General features: G+C 40.7%; 1 protein-coding gene across 1 annotated transcript in view; it reads left to right on the forward strand.

Moving 5' to 3' along the window:
- The window catches only part of LOC103602787 (zinc finger protein GLIS3-like), a 158611-nt gene that overhangs the window by 64929 nt on the left and 70032 nt on the right, over positions 1 to 23650 (forward strand). The window lies entirely within an intron of this gene.

Raw genomic sequence — 23650 nt, forward strand, 5'->3', positions numbered from 1 at the left:
TAACGACACCATGCTGGGACAGTGAAAGAGGATTATATTTTAAGCAAATAAATGTACACTTTGTTGTTGTTTAACTTAAGTTTTGCAGTACATATCAGAGAATTTACACAATCATATGTTTATCATAATGTATTAACTTATAAATCTTTCATTTGTCCTAAGTTTATATAATATAATGTTTGTTAATACAGTGTGTTTGTATCATAATAAATGAGGAAATGACAGGGAAACACTCTGCACGGTACTGACACATTATACATGCCAATGAAGATTAGCTATTACTAATAGAATTACATGTTGTCTATAATGGGTTTTTAAGACAGAACACAAGTGGTTATTGAAATTTTAGTAAGTTGTTGAAATTTTTCTACTCTGGACTCCTCCATTAATTAATTTTCCCCTCAAAGAGAATTTAGCTGTTTAAAAATAGTGAATTAAACTGAGATCATGGTATAATTGATTATGCATCCACTTTGTTTTTTCCTCACACAAAAAATACATTTGTGGTCATGTTTATGTGTTTTGAAATCTCAGTCAGGCAATCTGACCATCCTAATGCCTATTTTCACCCAGAAGTCCCCTTGTCCTTGGATTGGAAATCTCTTCCATTTGTCAGTCCTTCCACAGATGTCGTTATATGAATGGGTGATGTATGGGCCTAGATTTCACAAAGAAGTGTTGTTTTTATGGCCATTTTAGGCCTTGGTTGTTTCTTGAATTTGCCTTTTCTACAGTGACAGAAGACTTACTGTCATTTACTTATTATTATAATAATTTGCTATTTTACTTTCTCCTATGTGAGTTATCTGCTCATTTCTTTTGCATATGGACTTGTGAGATATGGATCTGGATTCACATCCCTACTGTATCAGTTTTAGCAATAGAACTTCAGATGATTTACTTAGTATCTCTGAACTTCAGGCCCTCATTTGTAAAATCAGGATAGTAACAGCAATCTTGTAGGGTTATTATAGCGATTCGTGAGAAAATGCATAGATAGTGCTTGTTGCAGTCCTTCACATACCTGGGGCTCAGTCACTGGAGGATGTGCCGGTGGCCTCAGGGGTGGTGGCGGTGGCGGTAGTTATTATGAGATGTTACAATGTACAGGAAAACGACTTATTCTCCAATATTTTTGTACATCAGGATAGTGGGCATATTCGTCATTACAAAACATGCTCGTTCTTTGTGTCCATTAACCAATTTAACTTTTAAAACAATCTTTGGTGGTGGTTGTTATTTAGCAAGTCTATTACATCCAAACATTCTTTATACTATAGAGTCAAAAACCTACCTTCCTCAAACACGTGTGTGTGAGCTCTAGTTCTGTCTTCCAAAGGTGCTTTTTCCTTTCCATAGTGACTTTGCTGATGTACGTAGAAATTCTGCATTAATATCTCTAGTTCTCCACAATTTTTTAATATTACCCAGATTCCAGATTTTTTAGCCTATGGATCACATTCCTCTCTGTGCTGTCCATCTCATTTATGCTATAGAATACAGTGTCAGCAAGGGTCACATGAGAACTGCAATGTTATTTATTGGCTATTGAGGCAAACATTTGGGTGGAAAAGGTTGGCAAGGGAACTGATACTAAAAGGCCTTATATGCTCTGCTAAGATGTTAAACATTGACTGTGGTCAGATCTATGATTTAGAAAGATAATGATGGTGGTAACATGGGAATGAATTAGGAACTGAAAGTGAAAGGAGACTGTAATGTTTCCACTAATCAACATTCTTTAGATACAGTGGCTCATCCAACTATGACTATACCCAGCTGTGCTATCATCAATTTTAGGTTTCTCAGTCTTTTCTGAAATGCTATCATGAGAGACTTTGCTTGTTGAATTCTAGGCTCATTATATGTGCAGCTTTCCCCTAATGGTATCTAAAAAGGAAATGAGGATTCTCTACGTGTTCTCAGTCACCCCATCCTAGCTTCTACTGACTTGCTTCCTTTTTTACTGCTCACTAATGTGATTCTTTCTAGAATCTTTCCAAGCACAAAGTTTAAACTTTCTGATCATCAATTACATTTCTAGGCTTTATATTTTTTGCTTTATTGAAAGTTGGGATATGGATAGCTCTCTTTCCATTTTCTGGCCTTATCTCTTTGTACTTTCTCAAAGCATACTTTTATAATCATATTTACAAGGGGTTTTGGTAGCAGAGTTTGTGTGGATTTAGAACTCGAATTCCCTGACTAGTTAAGTGGGCTCTCCTTCTATCTTCTGCCCTATCCTGGGCTTTACTCTCTTGGCCCACCTCACCCCAGCAATCATTTTTCCAACATTTTCCCTTTGGCACTCTCCCCTGCGGAAAAGATACAAGCCAGGTAGTAGCAGAGTTATTATACACTTTATCATGCTCAGAGTCCATCCTCTTTTTAAAATTACATAATTGATGCATATTTGTATAACAAATGAGGACATATGCATACTTTCATTAAAACCAAGACACCACTGATTATAAGACATGTCCTAATTTCAGAGATATTAACATATGCCTTAGAATCAGTGACTCACAATGGCTTAATATTGGTGCATATCTGTCTATATATTTTTTCTATCATATATAAACATATAATGGGGTCCCTCTGTTTTGGCCTTTTTTACTAAATAGTATGAACTGAATATATTGCCTTGTCAGTAATTATATTTTGATGGCTGCATTTTAAGGCTATACTGCATTTCATTGGACCAGTCTTCCATTTTTAGACATTTAGGTTGTTCTCAGGTTTTTACTATTATAAGCAATTCTATAGTACATATGCTGGTACATAGATCGTGCATGTCCTAAAGTGCTCAGATTAAATTCTTAGCAACAAATTAGTGAGTTAACTCCTCCCAAATTTGTAACAATTTATGCAAATTTGTGTTTGGACCTTATAAAACCAATTTTTTTTTTACACTTTACCACTGTGAGGCAACTGAGAGAAAGAGAGAGAGAGAGTGTGTGTGTGTGTGTGTGTGTGTGTGTGTGTGTGTGTGTGTGACTATATGATATTTTCCCACCTCCCATCTCTACACAATTATAATTCCCTTCCTCTCCCAGAATATTAAGCTTGAAATTGATCAGAGACTTCAACACGGCAAAAAATCTCACAAACTCAGTACCATTTATACCTCTCCAAAAGCAAGGAAGGGTGAATTGGTATTTAAAACATCCAGCAGTAACATAATGGGTGTGATTACCCATTTTTATTCTGTTACCTTATGAAATAATAGTTTAAAGGAAATAGGAGGAACAGCAATAATAACCATCAAATGCCTGTATAGCACAGTCTACTGGGCATTTTTACCGGGCCTGATTATCCTTTCACTCTTCACAACAATTCTGCAAGGTTGGTATTACGTACAATTATCACTGTGGCCTTCTGTTAGAGACAGTGGTGGAGCCCCCATGCTTTGGAGTACCTTCTTCTAAGTGTTCCAAGCCCCCCCACACACACCCCCCCTGGTGGCAGGGCCAGCAGTGACATTCAGTTGGGGCACCCTGATCTTATTTCATCTCATTTTAGAGATGAAATGCCTAAGGTTCCAAGAAGCTAAGTGACTTTACAAAGCACACTCAGTGAGCAATAGAACTGTTCTTGAGCCGAGTGTTTCTGACTCCACATGCAGTGCTGCTTTGGCTTTACCATTCTTTCCAGGACTGCCTCACTTCCCAACATGCGAAATTTTGTAACTTGTGAACAAGTTCTTTGCATGAGGGTCACTCCTGTAAGTTCTGTAGTGGCCTTCTCTGAGAGAGGGTGATGGAGCCCCCATGCTTTAGAATAGCTTCCTCAGAATTCACTAAGTTCCCCTCTTGGTGGCTGGACCAGCAGTGACATCCAGGTGGGGCACCCTCATCCTAGATTAGGATCTAGTGCTTTGAGAGCACTCTCCTACCCTCTATCCTATATGTGGGGTCAACTAAGTACCCCAGCGAGCTCTTGGACTCAAACCTGTGGGATCGTTTGTAATTCCAAGAGAGTGGCCTGGTGAGCAGATCATTACTGCTCACCATTGTGGCATTTCTTTAGCTGAATCATTTGAGATTTGACCTCTCAGTGGTGCTGGCATACTGATTTGGGGTGGACTCAAACCTGTGGGATCGTTTGTAATTCCAAGAGAGTGGCCTGGTGAGCAGATCATTACTGCTCACCATTGTGGTATTTCTTTAGCTGAATCATTTGAGATTTGACCTCTCAGTGGTGCTGGCATACTGATTTGGGGCAACTCAAACTGATTATCTAGAAAAAAAAACCCCAAAAATTTTTGCCCAGATTTTCACATCCTAGGGATGGCCCTGTAGGTGGCAAGGACTGCAAAGGGTCTTTTACCCTAGGTACAAGCTAACAAGTGAGCCTGCCACAGTTTCATGGATGCCAGTAGAAGACATGAGCCTCCTTGGTCAGAGACTAAGGACAGTTTCTTATTCACAGTAATCACAGTAGGCAGAATATCATTATTTTCTCGTGCCAGTTACTTACGTTCCTGTTCCCACAAGGCAACACAAAGAAGGCCAGGCACACTCAGTGGGTTTCATTACAGGAGGGGAATACTGAGCTTAGGGAACCTGAATCTCTCATAACAGATACAAGCATGCCTGCCTTTTAATCAAGAGGGAGACACTGTCCTGGTTTTCCAAAACTGTTTGGTATGTAAACATCTTTGAAAAGACAGTCCAGAAAGGCAGTCACTGCCTCTGCTCACAAGACACATACAAACTTGAGAAAACTGTGGACACAGCCAAACACTAATCCCAGCCTGCCCTGGAATGGCCCTAGGTCTTCAGGATAGTCCTGAAACAAAAGTAGTTTCTGAAAGGAAAGACAGGCCAGGAAAGAAGAAACATGGATATTCAAAAGGCATGATTTTATATCTTGTCAGTGTGTATTTTACTCTGGCCATTTCCATCCATGCTTGTTTTAGATTCTATAGTCCTGCATGTGGGTAGCCTCAGTTATCTCATGGTTTGCTCTGAGAGTTCCTCACCACCACCACCCCGGCTTAAAATTATCCACACCACCAGCCTTTTACACCGCGTACAGTTGCCACCATTGCAATCATTCTTTCCAGTTATGGGATTTTCTCCAGAAGATCCCGGTATGATTTTGCTTTGTTAGAAGGCAAGGCAGTGCACAGTCCCCTCACTCCCATTAACTCCCCAGTATGGCTTCAGTGACCAGTTTTCAAGGAGCAACTAAGTGTGTCCTCTGTGGATATTATGCAGGGAAGGTAGTTGTAATAGGAGTATGGGATTGCACAAAGTGAGGAATAATGAATATACTCAGAATTAAGTGAGGCCATTTCAGTGGGGTCCCTGGGGAATAAAAGAATAACTTGAAACCATGGGATGACATGGCAAGTAAAAACCCAGCAGTAGGGAGCAGTGGAAAAAAAGATGGATGGAGTGTTTTAGTAGCCACTCCACAATTAATACTGGAGAATAGTAGTTAAAATGGAGTTTTACTATGTCCCATCTCCTCAGTTTTCCTTGGCATTTTAAAGGAATGTAGGCAATATATTCTACAGTGGATGTCAGCGGAGCGTTTTTAAAGGAATAACTCAAGCACAGTGGTGTTTGCTCACTTGTCAATGTCACCCTTCCTTCTGGTCGCCTCTCCCGGCATCAGGCCGGTGCACTGTGCATGGAGACAGACATCCTCAGCCCTGACGGCACATGCTGCTTCTGAGTATTGCCTCTTTGGCCACATTCCTATGAGATTCTGCGACCAGGAACATCAGCAACTTGGACACAAAGCAATGATATTTACATTGATATGGTTGTTAATGTTGTGGTACTGAAAACCTCCTTTTTTCATTTCCTGGATGGTAGTTCCAATTTGGAATTGCAACACTGCATTTACGTGCTTTTTGCCTTTTAAATGTTCTGTGGTGTTGCAACATTTGTGAAATTCCCAGGGATCCTTAATCTTCCTACAAACACTGGTTTGTCAGCTAAGGACCAACTCGCTATCTCAGAGTTATCTCCTTTTACCCCTGCTGAATAATTCTGATTTTGCCTTGTACATCTTTAGATAGTCCCTGCACTGTCTTTTAGTTCAAGTTTCCCTCTTGAAGATACCAATAAAAGGATGAAGAAAAAAGATTTTTAAAAAATTCTAGCTGCTTCTTTCAAGAGCTATTGAACTTAAAGCTACTTTCCCTATTGTTTTCCATGAAGTCTCATTTAAAATATTTTATTAATGCAAAGAAACATGCATTCAGGGCTAAGGACCAGTGAACAGTAGCCATGGTAACCAGGAAGCCATTTGGGAGGAGAAAAAAATGCAGTAAAGAGTAAGTGTTTTAATCCTTAACTTTAATCCTTTTACTTCCTGTTCTCAAAATGAAATATAAATCAGGCACCATGTAGTGCTGCAGTTTTTCTCTGAAAGGGATGTTGGCAAAAGAGGATTAGTAATGGACAGACGTGTTTAAGGAATTTAATCACACAATTTGTTGTAAAACTTTTGAGACCACGAGTGACCAGTTCTTTTGAGTGTCGTCAATGAGAACCAACAAAACATACTTTGAAACTGATTAGAGAGTTGGCACAGGGGGACACCCCTGTTTGCTGTTATTGTTACATCATTGCAGCTTGTGGTAATGACATGAGAAACCAAGGAATTTGCTTGGTTCCCCCAGTGGGGAGGTAGAAGACTAGGGGGGGTTCCATGGTAGAATAGAGAGATTCTTTTGATCTTCATGAAACTACAGAAAAATTAAGTCGCCTGTATTTCACATACTACCTTTCCTTGATGTTTGATTACTATGGGAGTTTTACAAAGGCATGTATTTTCCATTGTCAACAAACTCTTGGGTTTCTGCTAAAAAGCACAGGCTTTCGTTTCCGTGGACAGTGAAACAGGATTCTCAGAAGGATAGGCTATTATTTCTTGGTGTTTCTATTCTACTTTTTGTTTCTCAGATTTTCTTATACATGGATTAGAATAATTGTCCTACTTGTTAATTTCTGATTTTTAAAATAATACTTGATTTTTTTTCTTTCAAGGCAGATAAAAAATATGGTCCCTGCACTGACTTGAAATGTTGATTGTTTGACTCTATAGCACATCGATCTTCCCTAGTTTTCCTTTGAGGGTTATTCGGGAAGAGAGACATGTCTTTTTATACTTATCTTTCCTTCAGCATATCTGAGTAATTTTTTTTTACCAGCTTATTTTTAGTGGACTAAAAGTTACTAGCACACAGGGCTCTTTGCAGAGATCTGAAGTAGTTATGACTTGTACTAGCTTCCTGCCATGTTAGAATATGAAATTACTTCCAATAATAGCATCTTCCCAAGAGGGTGCCGATAATTATGACAGACAAGCAATATGAGGCCTGGAGCATTTGAGAGTGGAGTTAGACACAGCAGACCGTAGGCTTCAGAGTTCCTTGTAGACCCCAAGAACAAAAGTAGACATGCTAAAACCTGCAAGTGGCAAGACATCTGGGGAAGAAAAATAGCATCCTATTCTCCAGCTTAGAGAACATGCAAGGTTGATAACACTGTTTCTCTTTCCTCTTCTTGACCTGGTCTCGTTTCTTCCCATGCTGTCAGAAGCAGCAGGACTAACGCGGTCTAGGACAGTGCCTCTGAGATGGAATCTTTGCACGATGAGTGGCCACTGCCAGCCTCCAACATTATTCCCACTCTTCCCTTGGGTTTTTGGCTTCCTAATCTGGATTTCTGGGGTGGAGTTATTTTATTTTACTTTTTAAAAAAGAGGATTGAGGTTAATTGCAGAGAACACGTAACAAGAAGACAGACAAAATGGTGTCAGTATTCAAAAGAAAAATAGTAGATTCTAAACATGAAGATGACTTTGGCAGAGCCTTACACAGACTGCAGAAAGACTCTAGAAGCCCCTGTCTCTGAACCAGGCTTCCTTTCTGATGACCAAGGAGAGGAGCTTCATTGCACCAAAGCATCAGAAAGTTGTGTGATTCATGCATCCCTCTAAGACACACGGTCCTCAGACAAGAGGGGGAAAATTGCCCTCAGTAGAATTCTTCTGTCCGTTGACAAAAATAACACCATGGGCAAGCTCTTATTTTGTTGGTGTAATGTCAGGGGAAGAAAGGCTCTGGAGCAGTATTAAAGGGTGGGTGTGGAGAAGTGTCCCCATGCCCAGGGCTCCGGGCCGGTCACTTAATCAACTTGGAGACAGAAGACAGAAGTTCTTATCTTGACTGTGTAGGTTGTCGAACAGAGGGCTAGAATGTCTAATTTCAGGACCACTCAGCTTGAAATGTGTGTGTTCTACTTATCATATATACACCAAACATTGAATCTTTAAAAGTAAGGTAGAAAATTGGATTTGTTTCCAGCCCTTCCAGATGATTGAGAGATACGAGGTATAAATGTAGTGAATTAGCATTTCCTATTGGAAGGACTGCTCATTTGCACATTCCAAGAGGCAATATATAAATGTGAATAGTATCATCTAGTGAAATTTGGCATGAATGGAGACTGAGTATTATAAGGAAATAAACTTCCCAAGTGTCATTTTTTTTTTAAACTTCTGTTAAGATTTTCACTTGGCTATTTCCTAGTTTATTCTTAATTGATAAGTATGCTTAAGTATGCTTAATCTGATTAACCCTTTTCTTCCTCTCATATTGCACGAAGACATGATTCCATCTGTCTTTGGGGCCTGTCTGAAAGGACCGGCATGAATTAATGAATCTTTAGCAGCTATTGATTTGTTTGTGATTCACTCATTTATTTGTTCACACATTCCCCCAGCATTTATAGGTAACATCTGTGTGAAAAGAAGCACTGTTTTAGGTTGCATGATCAAACAGCCATGCGTTCTGTTTATAAGGCCCTTTTTTTGTCTGCTGTGATGCACACACACAGAATTTATAAATAGCTATTACAAAATGCAGAAAACCACAAGTGCCATCAGCAAGATGAGAAATTGCTGTTCGAATGTAAAAAAAAAGGAAGAAATGACTTTGGACTAGGAAGGTCTGGGAAAACATCAAGGGAGAGGTCACATTGAATTGGACCTTGGAGAATATGCAGAATGTTTCGTAGGTCCATCGAGCATGGAGAAGAGGGGACTTACGATGAGGGTGGCTTGTGGTTGGAAGTGCAGCAGGGAGCCATGAAGGAGAAGGAACAAGGGTTGTAGGAGACAGCATCTTGGCTTCCTGTGACTCCACTCATGAGACATGAAGCTACACAGCTGAGTGAGGGCCAGCTTGTTGCAGCCGTGAACTTGGGCTGTAGGTAATGTTTGGGGGAGAATCACTAAAGGGCTTTGGAGGGGAGAGGCGTGACATTGTCAGTGATGTACTTGAGGAAAACTAAACTGACTGTTGAGTATAGGATGGATGGGAGGCTAGAGGGCATGTGCTTTTCATGGAAATGACAGGCTTCAACTTTTAGAAGTAGGTATTTTTTAAAATTGTCCAAACATTCATGCACATTACAGTCAGCCTTAAATCTTTTTGCAATCCATTCCTTTTAATTAAATGAAAGGAAGAAAAAAAATGAGGTCCACTGACTTGTTCAGTGAGTCCCTCCCCACAATTCCTAAACTGTAGCATAGGCAGGGGCTGTCGTCAGAATCAATTCAAGGGAGACAATGCAAGACAGAGCTGGTCAGATGGATGGGGAAGTAATTACTAGATAGCTGGCTGCTTTAATTAAACTTTGGGAATGCTTGAATAGAAAGAAAAGCGCTACACTTGAATGGACGCAACGAAGTGTGTGTGGTCACATAGTGCAATGAGCTGGTGTCAGAGGAATTTCTGAAGCTATGATAAAAGTAAACTTTCTATCTTGCTTTGAGTCTTCGTAACCCCATACCAAGGCCCCAAAGGGTGGAGGAGGATGTTTTTCATGGCAAAGTAAAGTTTCATATTAGTATTTCTCTGTTTATCTTAAAATAAAGAATCCACCCTTCAGTTTAATATTCTGCTTTGAGATGCACCTCCAGATGAAGTTTGAGTTCACCTTTGACTGTCCATTTGCGTATCATTTTCCAGTCAGAAAAAAAAAATAAGATTCTTTGGTGTCAGTTTTAGATAAATATTGACTTAGGAAGAAAATGATGTTTTCACAAATGTAACAATACAAAAGAATAGAAGCTGCGTGCCTTTCTGATTTCAACATCTTTTCGATCCTCAACTCCCCAGCTCTGTCCAGGATAGCTAAATAGTGGTGCAGATTGTGGTAAATGGGATATCTAGAGGAAGTATTAACATCCCCAGAGTGTCCTGAAAATATTTTGTTGTTGGTTTTCGTTTCTAATATATTTTGGTCTCTTCCAAGAGATTGAACGCTACATTCTCCTGAGACAGAATAACTCCCATGGTGACGTTCATCCTCGAAAACTACGCTCATGTCTCCAGTACGACACTGTTTGTCCCTGGAGTCTGTTTCTAAGGCTAAGCAAGACCCCAGAGTATTACTAACACAGATATCACTCTTAACAATCATAACAGCTTCTTCTTGGGTAAAAAAAAAAAATTAACCATATACAACACCAGTTATTACGCTTTAGGTCACCTCATGTAATCCTTTAATCCCTATAGAGTCAGTGTTATCATCCCATTGTACAGAGAAACGTCCTGAAGCCTTGAGAGGTTAAATATCTTGTCAAAGGCCACATAGTTGTAGTAGGTGCAGAGCTGAGATTTGAACTTGTATTTATTTGACCCCAAAGTCCCCTGTTCTTTTTCCTTTGTCATTTGCCACTATGGTATACAAAAGGAAGAAGTTGATAGAGAAAAATCAAATAAGAGCGAACGTTATGGAGTGTTACAGTGCTTCTACACTGAATGTTATGAAAAAATAATAATATAAATGGCAGTTAACATGTGTTAAACATTGATTATATACCATGTATTGGCATAATGTTTTACTATTTCATGTTATCTCTAAAAACAACCTTATAAATTAGGTGCCGTTATTATCCACGTCATAAACAGAAAACTAAGGTAAAGAGGTGTTAAGCAACATTTCATGGTTGTCTAACATTTTATAAGTAAGGATAAGTAAGTCCAAATTCGGGTAGTCTGGGTCCAGAACCAACACTCTTATGTTTTACAACCTGTATTGTGGAGAAGCTATTATTTAAGCAGTTACTGACGCCTGGTGTTCATAGGGCATAGGCCATTTTTTTTTTTAGATAACTCACTCTTGGGCAGAGATTTAACATCACCTTTAGTGACAGAGAATGTTTTCATCAAGTTTGCAAATGGCACTGAAAGGGGACACATGGTAGCCAGCTGAGTGATTGAGCTGAATCAAATGCAACCCAGGAGAAGTTCTGCACCACCAGGAAAAAAGATAGTTAGCTTCCCAATGTAAAAAGCCATCAAACATAAAGAGTATCACACATGAGAAAAAGTCTGAAGGTTTTCCATGATGATGAGTTTATTCATACCACACTATAAACTCCATGAAGACATAGAACCTGGTTGTCCTATACACCACTTGTCTCCTAGGTCTAGCATAGTTTGGAGCACACACTAAGGACTCGATAAATATGAGCTGAATGAATGAATGAGTAGTATAACGTAGATTTATAAGAGCTGTTGGCTACTTTAGGCTGTATTAAGAGAGGTAGAAAGTCTAGAACAAGGGATGTGTTTGTTCCATTGTTCTGTCCTGGTCAGACAGCTGGCGCACTATATTAGTATTGGGATATTGTTTGCACATAGACCATCGAGGCCTGGTGTTGAGAATAATTGAAGTAGTGAATGGGAGATTATGCTACATGGGATAGCAAGGACTGTTGTTTTACTAAGTGACTTCTGTGTGCCCGGCATGGTGTTAAGTGCTCTCTGTTTCTTATCTCATTAAGTTCTCAAAGCAACCAAGGTATTACCCTTATTTTACAGAAGGGAAACTGCATTCAGGAAAGTGAATATATGTGCCCAGCATCACACAGTAGTCGAACTACAGTTCATGAATCTAAAAGGCCCAAGTTCTTTCTACTTACCTGTTGCCTTATCTACAAGAAGAACTAAAGATGTTTAGCCTGGAGAAAGAATTGCTAAGGGAGGGCTGACAATGAACCTGAACCATGGCCCCCTTCAGTGCTGAAATTCTAGGATACGACAGCATTTCAGGGCTTCTCAAATATAAAAAGAACTGTAAAAGTAGACCATGCAGTTATTCTCTATGGTCTGGGGGAGGAGGTGGAAATTAGGTGATTTATAGTTGAACCCGAAGCAAAACTTTCTAATGATTAGACCTATTTAGCGATGGAGGGTGCTGAGAGGTAAGGAAATGAGTTCCCTGGCATCAAAAGGATTTAGGCAAAGATAGAGTTGCCATTATTGGCATGTAGTAATACTGCGAAGTTCAATACTGCAAATTTAGATTTAAATTAATCAAAATTAAAAGTTCAGTTCCTGGGGCCGGCCCGGTGGCGCACTGGATAGTGCGCCGCTTGGGAAGCGCGGTGGCGCTCCCGCCCGAGGGTTCGGATCCCACATACAGACCGGTTCCCGCTCACTGGCTGAGCGAGGCACGGGAGCAATGCCAAGGGTTGCGGTCCCGTTGCCGGTCCCCGGTCCGGTGCGGGGGCAACACTGAGGGTTGCGATCCGTTGCCGGACATGGAAAAAGACAAAAAAAAAAAAAAAAGTTCAGTTCCTTAGTTATGTTCACTAGCCACATGTCACTCAAGTGCTCATTAACTCCATGTGGCTAGTGGCTGCCAATTAGTACAGTGCAGAACTTTTCCATCGTTGCAGGAATTTCAATTAGTACCATGATAGAGTTGGCAGGGAGGATGACTGGTCCCTACTTCCTTTTTATTATGAAATTCTCTGTTTCTATGAACAGTTTCTATCAATCATCATTTTTTACTAAATGACTGCTGATTTTGTTGTGTCTATACTAGCTCTGATTTTTACTTACCTTATTGAGATATACCCCAGCATATGTACCCATTCAAGTATTTTGGTATGTTCATTAATTGGGCTTGGATAAAATTTTTAGCCTTTCAGTTTGGTGCTGACCAAATAGGTATCCCTTTTATAAAGCTCAGAGTGCCCAATTGGACAATCATGTTCCCAAAGAGATTTCTTTCAGCACCATTTTTCTGAGTCTTCTCTCTCATTTCTTTTCCTCTTTGCAAATTGGTCATTCCCAAAGGAAACAAATTTGATAGCAGATTGTTGGAGAGTAATTACCTATGAGATGCCAAAGCCACTTCATAAATGTCAGTGCTAAGGAATCCCCTAGAGATGGAATTCTTAGATTCAACTAAAAATTCATTGTAATTAATATAATAAGTTAATTCATTGTAATTAATTTTAAGCCTTTTGGCAATGAGTTAATTCCCCAAGATCCACATTGCTCAAAGTGTCATAGGGAACCCTTGATGAGTGTGTTCTGGTAATAAACCTTAACCCTCTGGGAAAAAAATTCTGCCTGTCTTTCCTTCTGGCTGAGTTTCTTCTGAAACATATTTTGGTGGCATTTGATTTCCAGAGAACAAAAGAATCCCTACAAGGTGATGCGTGGATATGCATGGCCCAGATGGACTATACTCTTTGGAGAAGGGGAAAACAAAAGGCCTTTGATTGTGCCTTGCTTTCTTTGGAAGTATGTATTGATTCAGACTAACAGAATGCCTTTGCTCCTGGAATAAAATGCAATGGAACTGAAAATTGAAGAATCTGGGCCTTTTTCCCTTTCCTAATTATTTCCACTTGACTCACTTAATCTTGGACGATTATTCAATCATATCTGAAATGAGAAAATGACGGGAGTAGAATTTCCATCTCTTGTTTCGAGAGCTTGTAAACATTAACAGAATAGTTTTGAACAAAAAAAAAACAAATACAAATCACAATTGACGGTGCCTTGTTTTTATATATTAGGAAAAATCCCTGTATTGTTAGGGAAACAGCTCAAATTTCCACATGCAGGAACCTTGTCAAGCTTTGATGGGTGATTTCATTATTAAGGCTGAAAAACTATCATTCAGAACAAATATTTCATAATGGGAGATTGTACAGAAGCTAAGGAGCCAATTTGTTTACTTGCACCTGGATAGGCTGAGAAATTAAGCCCTAAGATGGTTCATTGAAGACGAGGATCATTAACACTCAAAGACTCACAGATTGGTTTCTGAGATTCAGAGCTGCCTTGAGTCTTCCTGGTGTGTCCATGAGCCTTACTACAGGTTTATGAATAGAAGGATACAGACAGTCCCAAAGGTTGCTGAGAGCTAAATCAGGACTCAATGCACACACAAAAGAAACTTTTTGACAACTGGAACTGTCTAGAATTGAAGCTAACGGCCAAGATGAAGAAGTAAGTTGCCCCTCACTATAGGTTACCATGCAGCGGAGTCTGAAGGTTGCTGTAAGAGAGGGTGGGCATAACACAGTGGTTTGGCCCAGTGACATCTGAAGCTCCTTTGATTGCCAATTGTTCTTGTAAATTAGGGTTTTATTTTAATTTTCTCTCCACAATCATGCTTTTAGTATTATTCATGATGGCTCAGAATGCCCCACTTGCATTAAACATCTGGTAATCATACCCCTGGTGTATGGGCAGAGTGGGTACAGAAGAGAAATGAGCGGATGAGTATCTGAGCATCCTTTTGAGTGCTGCTGATTGGCTCTGGATGTTCCCGAAACAAATCAATTTAAGTTTAGAATATTTACTGAGTTGGTTGCCCCAGAAGCTGACTGTGAGCTAAGTAGTTCAGGTGCACGTGATTTATTAAAGAACTACTCCCAGGAGAACCCAGGAGAGGAGTGGGGGAAGGGGAAGCAGCTAAGCAAGGGGGCCAGTTCAGGTGGTGTCAGCCTCAGCCCATTCCACAAGAGGGGTATCAGCAGTCTCTCCCTTATGCTTCCTGTGTCTTTGAAAATTCTCCCTTAGAAGGGGAAATTAAGAGATGACCATGTTATATATTTAGACATATTCACACACCAGTAGAGATTGTAACCTCCTTTAAAGAATTGTGACTCATTCTTACAAATCCAGTGAGCAGGTAGTCACAAAATGATTTGCTGTGATGCTGGCACCACTCTGCTGGGTGCTGTAGACTCTTAAAAGCTTAAGAGGCAGATGGTCAAAAGGTCCTCGTGGACTGTACAACACAATTGTGCAGACTAAATTCATAACAAGAAACAAAGCCTCAGTGCACATGTCCAGTTGCAGGAGTGTTGAAAGCAGCCTCTGCAGGACCTGGGAGGCCTGGTGCGGACTGGCCTGGTCAGAGGAGCTTCATGCAGGAGGCAGGTTGTAAGTGGGATCTCAGAGGAGTTGTATTGGGAGGCGGGAGGCCGCTCCAGGCAGGAAGAATGACCAGCATACTAAATAAGAAGTTTCCAGACAGCAAGACAGCTATTATCCAGACCTAGGAGAAATATCCATCCATGGCATATGGTGAAATCACATGCTCTTAGTTTTTTAGCCTTTTGGGACTGGTGTGCTAAGGAACACCTGAGGATATTTGTTTCTTGGGTATGGCATGATAAACTCTGCTTCTGGAGAGCCCATCTGAGATCACAGCATGGATTGGTGAGGGGAGCGAGCCTGCAGGCGGAGCGGAGCGGGAGTTGCTGTTGTGATCCAGCCCCATCGGCTTGCTCCCTGCACCCAGCCTGTCATGGGCAGGTGCCTGCACATTCTACCCCTGGGTGTCCAGGAGGCATCTCAGCCTTAATGCATCCAAAACCAAACTGCTGATTCACCACCAGTCTGCTCCTTCTCCGTTCTCCTCTGCTGCTCCTCAGGCCAAAACTTGGGACCATCCTTGGGTTGCCTCTTTCTCATATTCCACACGGAATTCAGCCCCGCCTTTGAAACAGAAGCTGACTACCTCTCACCACCTCGGATTCCACACCATGGGCATCTCGCATCTCCAGTGCTGGGATAGGCCCCACCCCAGGCGCTATTGTCCTCCTGTCTGTCTCCCACACAGTAGTCAGAGTGGTCCTTCTACCATGTGAAGCAAACCACTTGTTTTCCTGCGCACGCCCTCCCATGGCTGGCCATTTCAAGGAAGTCCAATGTGCCTAGAGGCATTCTATGATCTGACCTCTGGCAGCTTCTCCAGCTTCTTGTCCCACACCTGTCCCCTCACTTCCTCGCTGCCTTTTCTTTGGCAGCTGCCTTTGAAACACCGCTTGCTCCCTCCTTTGGTGTCTTTCCTCGCTGCTCTTGGGCAGATCTCACTCCCTGGCTGCTTTCTGGTCTCAGCCAGTGACATCCCATCCTCACAGAGGCCTTCCCTGAGCTCCCACACCTAAACTAGCATGTGGGAAGAGTGTAGGTGTGAGTGTCACCCCACAGGGTCTGGCTGAGCTCTCCGGAGGTGGGAGTGAGGACCAAAGCAAATTGTGCAGGGCAGGAGTGGGAAGAGGAAGAGAACCAAGGAAGGAGCAGGAGAATCCGGAGAGAGACCAGGGATGTATCCTCTCTTAGGGAGGGGTATGGAGGTCAGGGACGCCCCTGGGTCAAGATCATCTCCTCTTAGGATCAGGAAGTCACCACAGTAGTGCCCCTTTCCCAGGAACCAGGGGTGATAGTCGAGGGAACAGATGGTGCCTGGGACCACTGTGCACGCTCAGGATGCAGGCCATAAGGAACCATGAGTGCCGTGCTGTATTTCTGTCACCACAGGTACTCATGTTACTGGATCAGGACCGAACCAGGTGACAAACCCGCAGGGGAGGGGACAATGAACATCAAATAGAAGTGGCCCATCTGTTTTATTGCCTCCATCTCAACTCCAACAAAGACCCCCTTACCTGAGGGGCATAGTGTTAGATACACACAGCGGTGACAACATACACTAGGCACTTTTCCAGATCTCCTAGATCACGATCTGAACAAGAGGCTGAACTAAAATATAAAAGAGGGAAGGGAGAGTGCGTGAGCCTGTGTGGGGTGGTGCAGTGGGCAGAGGAGAAGGTTGGGGGTGGGTTATTTCTTTTTTGTTTTATTGAAACATAATTGATTATATATATTTGTGGGGTACAGAGTTGACTTATCAGTATTTGTGTACAATATGTGATGATCAAGTCAGGGTAGTTGGCACTTTCATTATGACAAAACATCCTGATTCTTTGTGTCCATAACCAATTTCTCCCTAACCCACCTTCCACTCCCCCTTAACGAAATCTCTGAAAGCCTGACTTTCGATTCTGACACACCCGAGGCCAAGCCTGACATTCACTAGCGGTGTAATTCTAGCTTTCCCATCTCTGAGATGGAAATCACAATAGTATGTACCTCCTAGAGTTTTTGTGACGCACACAGTACCAAGCACATTGTGGAGGTTCAGTGTATATTTATTGACTTGAGATGCAGTCTTTAAAAGTGTGCCATGTTGGCTGTGCACATCCAGCCCTTTTCTGTGGAATTCATCTGCATGAGGCTCTTTCCTTCCTCATCTGAAATAAATCATCCTATGGTAGTGGCTTTAAAGTGCATTGTAGTACATCTGTATCAGTGTTCTCCAGAGAAGCAGAACCAGTAGGGATACACACACACACACACACACACACACACACACACACACACACACACACACACACAGGGGGAGGGAGAGAGTGATTGATTTCAAGAAATTGACTTACTCCATTGTGGGGGCTGGAGAAGTAGGAGTTTGTAGGGTGGGCTGGAAGGCTAAAAACTTTCAGGAGGAGCTGATGCTGCAGTCCAGAGGCAGGATTTTCTCTTTTTCAGTGAAACCTTAGTTTTTTTGCTCTTAAGCCTTTCACTGCTTGGATGAGGCCCACCCAGGTCGTAGGGAATAATCTGTTACTGTAAATCAACTGACTGTGGATGTTAATGCCATTTAGAGAATTCCTTCACAGCAACACCTAGGTGAGAGTTTGATGGAATAACTGGGTGCTGATGGTGTTTTATGTGTCACCTTGGTAACCACCACAGCATTCATACTTATAGTTCATGTGGGCTTTTAAAGAAGGGGAGACAAAGTGCCCATAACCGTGGATAAGAAGAGGGGATGACATGAGTGTCCCAGGGAGCAAATGGTGGAGATCCCACCAGGCTCCCTACTGCACCAAGACTAAACGCCAGAGTCCCTCTTGAGGGCTGCAAGGTCCTGCGTGGCCTGTCCCCCCTCCCCTCTCAGAGCTCATTTTCTACATCACACCCCCCTCCAGCCACGCTACACTGCTTCTGGAACTCACTGCCACTCAATGCGCACTTAGCTAATTTCTCCAACTCCTTCGAGGCTTTGCTCAGGTATCTCTTCTCAAAGAGGCCATCATTCTCCCATCACTCCCAATTTCTCCTTCTCTTCTTTTTCTTTATCCACAGCACTTAACCACCTTCTATACAATTTATTTATTTCTTTGGTTTGTTTACTGTTCATTATCTTCCTGCTCTAGAATGTAAACTTCTACGCTGGGAATCTTTGCTTTCATTTCTGTTGCATTTCAAGCCCCTAGAACAGTGCCTGACATTTGGTTGAGACACAAGTAATATTTGTTCAGTGGATGAATGGGAAAGACAAAGCAGGGCCGTGCTACTCTGGAAATAATGGGGTATGGCCAGGGCAGCTGAGCTGAACAACTCCAGGGGCACTGTTCACAATGGGAGTAAAGGTCCCTGGTGTTGTGCCACACAGCAGCCTTTAAAATAGACGAATTGATGATCAGTGAGTTCGAATTCCACTTCTTTCTGTAAAGAGCAGTAAAGACTCTGTAAAGGGCAAGTCCTTTGCTCTCCCCTAAGAGCAGGTATTAAACTAGATTGAAAATTTTTAACCTTTTTATCCCTGTGAAAGAAAATATGCATCCAAATTGGTTTTTTTTTAATGGACCTCACTTAACTATTTATTATTATGAGGTCTGAAGAGAGACTGTTGGATGCATGTACAGTAGTTCCCCCTTATCCACAGGGGAGATATCCTTGCAAGACCCCCAGTGGAAGCCAGAAACCTTGGATAGTCCTGAACCCTTGGGTAGTACTGAACTCTGTATATACTATGTTTTTTCCTATACATACACACTTATGATGAAGTTTAATTTGTAAGCTAGGCACACAAAGAGATTAACAACAGTGACTAATAATAAAGTAGAATGATTATAACAATATGCCAGCATCACTACTCTTGCATTTTGGGCCATTATTAAGTAAACTAAGGGTTACTTGAACACAAGCACTGCAATACCACACAGTCAATCTGATAACCTAGATGGATACTAAATGACTAACTGGCAGGGAGCAGACAGTGTGGAGATGCTGGGCAGAGGGATGGTTTATGACCCAGGCAGGACAGAGCAGGATGACATGAGATTTCATCAGAATACTCAGAACAGTGTGCAATGTAAAACATATAAATCATTTATTTCTGGAATTTTCCATTTACTATTTGCAAACCATGGTTTACCGCAGGTAACTGAAAGTAAAACCACAGATGTGGGGTACAACTATATGGGGAATTTAAGAATCTTTTCTATGTTCACTGATTAGTATGTGTGGCCTCAGGGTTAATGGTTACTTTCCAACGTAGGTAACACTAGACTTTTAAGGTCTAGATGTCCAAAGGAGATTTCTTACAAAATTGCCAAGATATTTTATGATGACAAGATACAAACGTGACACGTTCACCCCCCTGCGTGGGTTTGAGCTTACTTTCCCAGTATCTCCCAGTCCAATGATTTGCAAATACTCCTAGCATTTGTCCTTATCTTCTCCTCCCGGTGGCCTTTCCTAATACCTGCTAATTAGAGGCTGAAGTCTCTGCTTCAGAAAGATTTTTATTAGCCCGAGCTAATCAAAGAAGATAAGATGATAACATTTCAGTTTCTGCATTAAAGAATATTAGGTTTTTAAAATTCCTTGTTTCCACAACTCATTTCCTCTTTCCATTACCAGAAAAATCTTAGCTCTCCTCATCAGGATTCTTAGCGACTGGGGTTCTAAAAGTGTCATCCCCAGACCGATGGCATCATCATCACCTGGGAACTTAGAAATGCATGCAGACCTACTGAATCAGTAGCTCTGGGTGGGGCCCCACAGGTGATTCTGAGCATGCCCAGGTTTAAGAACTGCAGTTCGAGACCATGCTGTTGAAAAATTTCCCTCTATCTTCTTTATACATCTTTAGCAACTAAGAAGATGTTGAATACACATTATGGAATTGTTTTATACAAATAGTTGGGTTTGTTATTCACAAAGTAAAACTGTATTGTATTGAAAGACACCCCTCCCAGGAGATTCTGCTATGTCCCTCACACCTCACCTATTAGATAATCCCTGTACTAGAGAACATTTAAGAACATTAAAGGATCTGGAAGACCCTTTCCTGGTCTAATGATCTGGGAGGGATACTAAACTTACATATCATTACTGCATTTCTATGCAGATGGCCCTCCTTTGGAAATCTTGCATAAGGTCCTCAAAGCCTGTTCAATTTAAGAAGCACTTTCTAGAACCATGCCTAATCCCGGAGAAAACCAAATTAACTCTCACCACAAAGTCGTATGGAATCACACTCTTGGAAAACATGAATACTTCTTGAAGCTAAGGAAGTATTGCCTGCTTTTGACGCCAGGAGTAACTATGGCCATGAAATTCCTTGGAAAGACCTCATTGGTACTGATAACTGTAAAAACCCTGGAGTAGTTGGTAATAGAAAGCAGAGAAGCATTTGTGTCTACCCTTGGTAGAACATGTGGACCCCAGATCACATTTTCATGATGGAATATAAATTAAAAGTGATCAGCAGAACTCATTCTAAGCCTTGATTATTTTCCAGTTTTTCTTACATGGCATTGTGTTAGGTTAGTACCAAAATAACAAACATACCTTCCAAAGGCCTTTGAAAGGTTTAGACATTCACAAAGATAGTCTTGGTCAGAGACTCCAAAATGCCAAAATGAGGAAATTACGAATATAATTATATCTTACTCACTACATGTATTAAATACCCCTTCCCTGTACTTAGGGTCACTGTGCCATTTTAATATTCTCAGGCTAAGACTAAGACTTTGATAATGTTTGTCTCTTTACAAAGCCTTTTGAGATCCAAGAAGTACCGCAGGCTAAATAGTAACTTACTGATGTGTGTGTGTGTTGGGGGGGGGGGTCTTTCTGATCAGAATGTGGTCATAGACATTGTCAGTAGTGTGCTGGTAATGTTTAACAACCAGCTCTTCAAATAAAAAAGCCCCAGTTTGTAGCATTTGAGAGTTTCCATGGTGTAAATATTAGCACCATGACCAATTTCAGGCTATCAATCTGACATCATTGCACAGAAAGTTGGGAAAAGGTGCACACAGTTGGAACTCTCAGATTGGTGTAAGACAGCTCCGGCACATCATTGGAATGGAGAAAATTTGGAAAGTAGAGGAAATGATGAAAAAAAAAAAGCAGAGGACATAAAATCATAATATTGCTGCTGAGAACAAAACTCTGTTTTAATATTGGATTACATTAACTTCTGTTACTTTGTGGGTTTTTATGTGATTGTTATCATTTTGTATATATAATTTTGTGTTTTGCTGTTGTGTTCATGAATATTATTTTAATGATGGCATAATATTCCATTAATTTGATGTAAATCATTTATTAGCCTTAATTGCAGACATTGAAGTAACGTTCCCTGATTTTAGGTATTGCTATAAATAATGCTATACATCCCCTTCCAACTCTGGCTTGACCTTCATTTCTCTTGCCTGGACCCAGGCTCACTTCACTCCACTCCAGCCTACTGCCGCTCAGGCTTATTCTCTCATTTCTCTCAAGGCTTTTTACAAGCACCGTCTCCAAGAGGCATTTCCTGATCCCCTACCCAAAGTTGCCACCCCTCATCCCTATTCACTATCTGCCTTCTCTGCATCACTTTCCTCCATAGCATTTATCACTGTCTGATGCTGTATGCATTTTATTTATTCCTCACTTAGAGTATAAGTTCCAAAAAGACAGTCAGTATTCCTAGGGTATGTGACACTCGACAAATATTCGTTGAATGATACTCCAGCCATGTAACTAAAGGTTTAGTGCTGTCTTTAGAAAATCAATTTATATATTCTCTTTAAATGCCGAAGATGATAGCCATTTGCAATATTTGTAACAAACATATTTCTCAATTGTTTTTAAGGTTTTATATTTTTGTCCAAGCAGTGATTTTTTTCCATTCGAATTACACTTACAAAATTCTTATTTATAAGGAGATCAGATAACTTTTTGCCTACACTTTTTGTTTTAATGAAACATAAGTAGTTATATACATATGTTTGCGGGTTAACTATTACTATACATTTACAATATGTGATGATCAAATCAGGATAGTTGGCCTATTTGTCATTACAGAACATACTCATTCTTTGTGCTCATTAATCAATTTCTTCCTAACCCCCTTCCCTCTCCCTGCTCTCTCTCCCTTTACCATTTCTAATAACCACAGTTCTATTCTCTCCTTCTGAAAGTTCAACTGTCTTTAGAAAATCAATTTATATATTCTCTTTAAATACCGAAGATGATAGCCATTTGCAATATTTGTAACAAACATATTTCTCAATTGTTTTTAAGGTTTTATGTTTTTGTCCAAGCAGTGATTTTTTCCATTCGAATTACACTTACAAAATTCTTATTTATAAGGAGATCAGATAACTTTTTGCCTACACTTTTTGTTTTAATGAAACATAAGTAGTTATATACATATGTTTGCGGGTTAACTATTACTATACATTTACAATATGTGATGATCAAATCAGGATAGTTGGCCTATTTGTCATTACAGAACATACTCATTCTTTGTGCTCATTAATCAATTTCTTCCTAACCCCCTTCCCTCTCCCCGCTCTCTCTCCCTTTACCATTTCTAATAACCACAGTTCTATTCTCTCCTTCTGAAAGTTCAACGTATTACTGTGTTTGTTCTTTCTCAAAATGGATTAAAGACTTAAATATAAGACCTGAAACTATAAAACTTCTAGAAGAAAACATAGGGGAAACACTTCAAGATGTAGAACTGAGCAAAGACTTTATAAAAAAGACCCCAAAAGCACAGGCAACAAAATAAAAAATAAACAAATGGGATTATATCAAACTGAAAAGCTTCTGCACAGCAAAGGAAACAATCAACAAAGTGAAAAGACACCTACAGAATGGGAGAAAATATATGCATCTGACAAGGGGTTAATACCCAGTATATACAAGGAACTCAACTACCTTACCAGTAAAAAAACCAAATAATCCAATTAAAAATGAGCAAAGAAGCTGAACAAGCATTTCTCAAAGAAAGACATACAAATAGCCAATAGGTACATGAAAAAATGCTCAGCATCAGTAATCATCAGGGAAATGCAAATCAAAACCACAATGAGATATCATCCCACCCCAGTTAGACTAGCTATTATCAAAAAGACAGAGAATAACAAATGTTTGCAAGGATGCGGAGAAAAGGGAACCCTCCTCCGCCATTGGTGGGACTGTAAATTGATGCAGCTACTGTAGAAAACGGCATAGAGGTGTCTCAGACAACTACAGATAGAACTGCCATCTGATCCAGCAATCCCACTTCTGGGTATATACCCAAAGGAATGGAAATCATCATGTCAGAGGGATACCTGCACTCCCACGTTTATTGCAGTGCTGTTCACAATAGCCAAGATGTAGATTCAACCTAAATGTCCATCAAAGGATGACTGGATAATGAAAATGTGGTATATAAACATA

The sequence above is a fragment of the Galeopterus variegatus genome, unplaced genomic scaffold (assembly GCF_000696425.1).
Source record: "Galeopterus variegatus unplaced genomic scaffold, G_variegatus-3.0.2 Scaffold4300, whole genome shotgun sequence".
NCBI classification, from domain to species: Eukaryota; Metazoa; Chordata; class Mammalia; order Dermoptera; family Cynocephalidae; genus Galeopterus; species Galeopterus variegatus.